The sequence below is a fragment of the Cupressus sempervirens genome, chromosome 7 (assembly GCF_028749045.1).
Source record: "Cupressus sempervirens isolate cs-2001-9-10 chromosome 7, ASM2874904v1, whole genome shotgun sequence".
In the NCBI taxonomy this organism is placed as follows: domain Eukaryota; kingdom Viridiplantae; phylum Streptophyta; class Pinopsida; order Cupressales; family Cupressaceae; genus Cupressus; species Cupressus sempervirens.
The window spans coordinates 346,013,033-346,019,369 of record NC_143124.1 but is presented as its reverse complement, the minus strand read 5'-3'; positions in this window follow the sequence as shown (position 1 = coordinate 346,019,369).

The following is a 6,337-nucleotide window of genomic DNA, read 5'->3' as shown; positions in this document are numbered from 1 at the left end:
GTGCCAAGAAGTAGTGTATATTGGGCTATGAAATCTCTGAAATGAGGGAGAGATCATGTCAACTGAGACCCCATTAATTTGGTGGTATGAGGAAGAGGGGGAAGAATGTTGTAGCTAAATGCAAAATTGGGGATTATGAGGGTGGAGAGAATGGTGTCTTTTCCAAGATTGCTTTGGACTGAGGTTTGGTTTGCCAATAAGTAGAAGAATTGGTGGAGGCCTTTTGTGTTGCAAATTAGGGAAGAGAAGAGGACTGGGGCATAGGTGGAGGGCAGAAGCAGGTTCAAATTTAAGAATTGTGTTCATTGTAGCCATGGGAGATGGTTTCCCATGTCAAAGTCCATTTTTTTTGGCTCTATGGTGGGCTAACCATATGGATATTTGCCATTAGATTTAGTTTTTATTGGACAGGAACTTGGTAAGTAATATGGGTGGGAGAGAGGAAAGTGGGGTTAATTGGAGTGGTAGGGCGATGCCATTATTGGATTGGAGATGGTCATTTTTTGGTTCAGAGGATTTGCATGGAGTGTGGGATGAATACAAAGGAGGAGAGCAAAGTGAGATAGAGAATTGAAATTAGGTGAGACATTGTTTGAGAGTGGAGAGAGATTGGAGGAGTGTAGAGTTGATTATTATGTATGGAAATAGAATCATTATTGGTTGTAGCTTTTGCTTCTAGAATGTTTGTTTGTTGTTAAGTTTTATAAGGTAAATTTTTCTTAAGATTGGCATTTTTTGTTTATCATGCCTAGACACTGCTGCTGTAGAGCATGTGGATTTAAATAATTACTTTTTTAAAAAATTCCTTCAACAAGAATGCAATATTGAGTAGAGCCTCCATATCAATTTTCTAAGCAAAGCACAGATATGGTAAAGGGATGAATTGTAATTTTGTGATATGAAATGAAGATTTTGAACTACCCATCCTATTACACCTAATACAACTGCTACAACTGATTAGGTGACCCCTCCTTCCTATTGATTTTTGTTTGGAAGCCTTGATTGAAGACCAATACTACATAACCAAATTCAACAATGAAGGGACACTTAAGGACAAGTTTAACTCTGGCAGGCACTTTGGTTTTGAGGCAGGCTCTATGGTTTTGAGGTAGTGATAATGAGGTGATCATTCTAAAGAAGCTTCTAGAATACAATTTCTGATAATTTTTGGAGTCAATAAATTAATATTACCCGAGAAAAATAGGGATGAACCAATCAAAAATTAAGAATTAATGTATAAATATTTTTTGAAACATTAGCAATAAGGTGATTACAGCTATAAAAATTATTTATGGACCACATCTGGGAACATTAGTTCCCTGCTGCCTTATAGATAAGTCAAGGACTAATAATTCAAGGCTAGTCAACTAATATAAGATGAAACATCTTATTGTAGCCAACTGCCTAAAATTATTTAAACTAAATAAATGAATTGTAGATGGCTATTCTGTCATTGTTCTTGATGCATTATTACTAAAAGTTGTAACTAGATGCATCTCTTCTAAAGTAGTTTTCAAAGACGTCATTAATAAAAGCAATTTTAATCAATTTGGGTTAGAAAAGCTAGAATTAGCATAAAATTCTCTATGCACCAATGTCCAATGGAGAATTTAAAAAAATTCAGTTCTTAGCATGAAACCCTAGATAGAAAGGCAAAGTAGAAGAGGGAAAATTGGGATGATAGTCATTGGTGTCAAAAATGTAGGGATGGCCATCACTCAAACCATTCTCACACAACAACATGAGGGAGAGTTCAATCTAGCACTAGTCAAGCACAATCTCCTCTTTTGATTTAATTATTACCTTTTTGCTTTGTTAGTTTGTGTTTTTTTCAAACTCGTGCATATGTACATGGTTTCACAATCCAAGCAGGATAGTTGTTGGACATTCAACAAAAGTTCCTTTTGTTGGACATTTTCATTGTAGCCCTTTTCTGTTTTATTGATTTTGGCTATAAATTTTTGTGAGCAAACACAATAGAGCCATCATCTCCGCATGTATTTCTTGAATACCACCAATACACTTCCTGCAATGAATCTCCACCCTAAAATAAGGAATCCAAATATAGATTCATCCTTATCTCCAAAATATCAAAACATAATCTTAAGTAAGATAAAAAGTGATTTACATAGTTGTTTGTGCCATTACAAACAAATATGTCAAAAACTCTGTCACTCAGCATATGAAGTCTCTAATGCTCGGCATGCATTGTTCTGTATACTGTGACTTGACACATGAATTACTTGGCATCCATTGTTATCTGAGCTTCTAAATCATTCGGCATGGTCTAATATTTACATGTTGTCCTCAACATGAATTACTAGTTCAATATGAACTAAGTAAATGGCTTAAGTGTGTTAACATTCACTTGTCAAAACCAATCCGAGATTTAAAAAAAAAAATCCTTCCAAACTGAATTAATACTTGAGAATTGATGAATAAGGTGTGTAATTATAGTGAGGCATTCAATTTTCTCCCAGAGAAAACATGTAATGACCATTTTTTTCATCTTTATGCCATGGTGGGGAAGTATAGCAAGAATTTACTCTTTTGAATATAGAGATAATGGTGAACAATTATGGTGAGCCCAATGGTGCCCACTTCCAATTTCATTTCCAACATCTTCACTAAAATAAACTAGTTTTTGGGCCTACACATAGCCATATATGGATATTTTGAACTGTCAAATATAATAAATTGTTTAACCCTCAAAGCTTTATTCAATACTAATATTCCTAAAAATGAATCTAATGCCCTTGTTACAAAATAATATCCACAAATCCTTATTCAAAATCATAAAATCACCTACTCAAACAAGAAATCTTCAGATTGCTCAATAAAATAAAATTCTTTTCCAAAATTAAATTTCTAAATCCCATAAATAAAAGCACTAGATCTATTTTTTTGTCCTAATAACCCTTGTTATACAAAGAGATCAATGATGCAATGAAAATACAAAGGATATGTAGGCTCTAGAAAATAAATTAAAATTTCTATGCTTACAAGGATCTTAGCCAATAAATCTTCCTAGATTTTAATTATAGAAAAAATTAAATAAACACAGAACTTACTCGACATCCCTCAAACTTCTCAAACTATGTTATTTTCTGGGTTGCTCCTCCATGAAATAAGGATAATACTATGTGAGGATTGCCATGTAAAGCATAACCAGATAAAGTACTTGTATGCCTAAGAAGAAATACACCTAAACTATAAAATCATAAAACTGTCACAAAAGGAAAAAAATAACACTTATCCAATGGAGGAGGGAAAATTAAGGAAATAAATAAAATGACAAGAATAGAAATGTTTTTTTTACAATTTGTTGGCAAAAATGTGCAAAAATCGGGAGCAAAGCTGCCACATATAAGCCTATCAGCTTAATTACATACTTTATTATAAATTTTATATTTCTTAAAATATACATGCCAAATTTTTAACTTAATAATTTGTATTATTTTTTTTTCTATCTTTAATTGGATAAATCAATTAAAGCTCTTATATGCAAATTTGTGCATTTGTGAGATATGATATTTTCATAAAATAAAAATAATTTATTTTCAAAAAGTAACATATAATATTAATGTTAATAATCTATATTTTATAAATATATTTAATTTAGCATGATCTAATATTAATTTTTATTTTAATAAAACTCTCATTCACATGACATTACTTTAAATATTTGCACACTTGTATTTCACCTTTGTACAAAAAAATTCAATAATACAAAATTGAAAATTTCTTATTTATATACTATATGTTATAATACTATATAATGTTCTAACTAGAGGCAGGTACTTAGCCACTCTGTGACACTTGTTTCTATTTTGGCAATCTAACAAAGATTTAATTAAAGGCCTGTTGCATAGGAATTTGAGATTAGAATTGAAAATGGGATTGGGTATGAGAATGGGGAATGAGAATGGAAAATATGCATTCTAGTTCCATTTGGTTCACTTTGAGAATATGTTAATCTCTTGTTTGGTTGTACAAAATTGGAACGGGAATATGCTTATTTATTATTATTATTATTTTTTAATTTATTATTTTTTTAGTTTTTTATTTGAATAATTGTAAAGAAGAACACACACACACACACACACACATATATGTATATATTTATGTATGTATGTATCTATACATACATACATACATACATACATATGTATGTATGTATGTATGTATGTATGTATCTATCTATCTATCTATCTATCTATATATATATTCATTGAAGTTAATGAGGAATCTAAATTATTTCAACTTTTTTTATATAAATAGATAACATCATGAAAATATTGGTCATTTATATATGAAATCATCAAATAAATAGTCTCCAAAATAATAATTAATTTCAACAAAACAAAATGAACCTATCATTACTATAATTTGTTAAGTCATAATATAATTTACATCTCCAATAACTATTTTTTAACCATATTTACACATTTGGTCCCAAATCACCATACCAATATTATGATTATAACAATTAGAACACAAATGACACTTCATTGAAACAATCTCCCTGGTAGTAGTATCTCGAACATTGCACAACTTGCAACTAGTCCTTTCATCTTCTATATAGTTAGATGTCGTTGACATAGATGGGCCATCTTTGGCCCACTAAAAGTAATTATAGCCATTGTCCCCTGAATTCCAAAAATACATAAGTTCTTGACACACTAATTTAGTACATTAAAAAGAAACATTAAAAAAAAAATAGTAACAACCTTTCAACTATTTGGACAACAACAAAATTTACACCCAAGATTGTGCTTTGTGTGTGAGTTCTTTATTGATACAGTGTCAACGCTACAATCATATAATGACAAAGTATTTGAAGCCATCAACCTATATAAATAATGAACAAAATGAGAGCAAATGAATAATTACAAATTATAAACAAAATTTCTCACTGCTCAATGTAAACATAACTCTAAAGCATATGAAAAGCATTCACTAGAAAATAACTAATTATAATTCATTCTTCATACATGTAATAACAATGCTTGAATAATTAAGAAGACAAAATGAAAATATTATAAGTGATAATCCAAAATGCAACACAATAACCCATCATGGTCTTCTAACTTTTCAAGGAAATAGAACTGGCAATATGCAACGAGTAGATATTATTTCACAAGTCCATTGTCATTGTTGATGACTATATAAGTAGCATAGATATCATAAATATTTTATATTTAAAATTCCAAGAAATAATAAATATGAATCCTATGGATAGATTTATGATGAGGACCATTTGCTTCGATACAAGTTTGTACATTGTATTATAAAATGAATGGATGATTGTAATTGTATTGCGTGATATGGGCATTGCACATTTTCTCGCTTGATCTAGAATATAAACAACAGATTTGATCATTGGAGAGGTTATAGATGGAAGATGAAAGAAGGAATAAAAAATGGGTGAGGAAGGAATTTGATATAGAAAAGCACGTCAAAGTAGTAGAGTTGAATGAAGAGTATAGAAAGAGTGTTGATTTTGTGGAGAATTTTATAGCCTCCTTGGTCATTGCTTTACTGCTTGAGCCCCTTAATCCTCTATGGCAAGTCTATATATTGAACTATGGATCAATAGAGTTAGAAGCAAGTGTAGTTTTCATAATCCATCATTGCATTGTTGTTTTACTGAATTGAGTGTATAGATGGTCAATGATGTTGTCACAGGTTTGCTTTCAGATGGATTATTAAGATATTTCAACTGGTTAGGCTATAAGTAATTTTCTATTGATCCCTACTATATATAGGAATATAGTTTTTGATTGTTGGTAGCATGATTAGTTGAATTACATAATTATAGATTGCTGAATTAAACTGTCTGACTTTAAATTTGCTTTGGTAAAAGAAGGAACAAGAAAGTTGTGATCTATGGTGCAATCAGCACATCAAATGTACATTAGCATTGTACTAACAAAATCTAAGTGACCAATAGTAAAGAGTAACCCATGTCAATTCATTTGTATTAGAAATTATTAAGCATCATAATTCTAGCATAAGAATCCATCAAAAAACTAAACATATTATTACAAAAGCTCATCATAATATAATAATTAACTAAACCAAAATGTTGTGCAAGACCAAAGTTTAGATAGTATGAGTTATATACTAGAAAAACTATGGACTGTTAAAACTAATATTACCACATGAAAAACTTGTGAATGAGTACAATAAGAATATACTACAAAGTGCAAATAAACTTTTATTTTTTGCAATACAACTAAGTTCAAGAGTTGAAGTCTTCCCACATCCTTTGGGCTATTTCATCTCGAAATTTCCCCTAGTCATTTTTATCTTGTTGATTTATTCCATAGGTCTC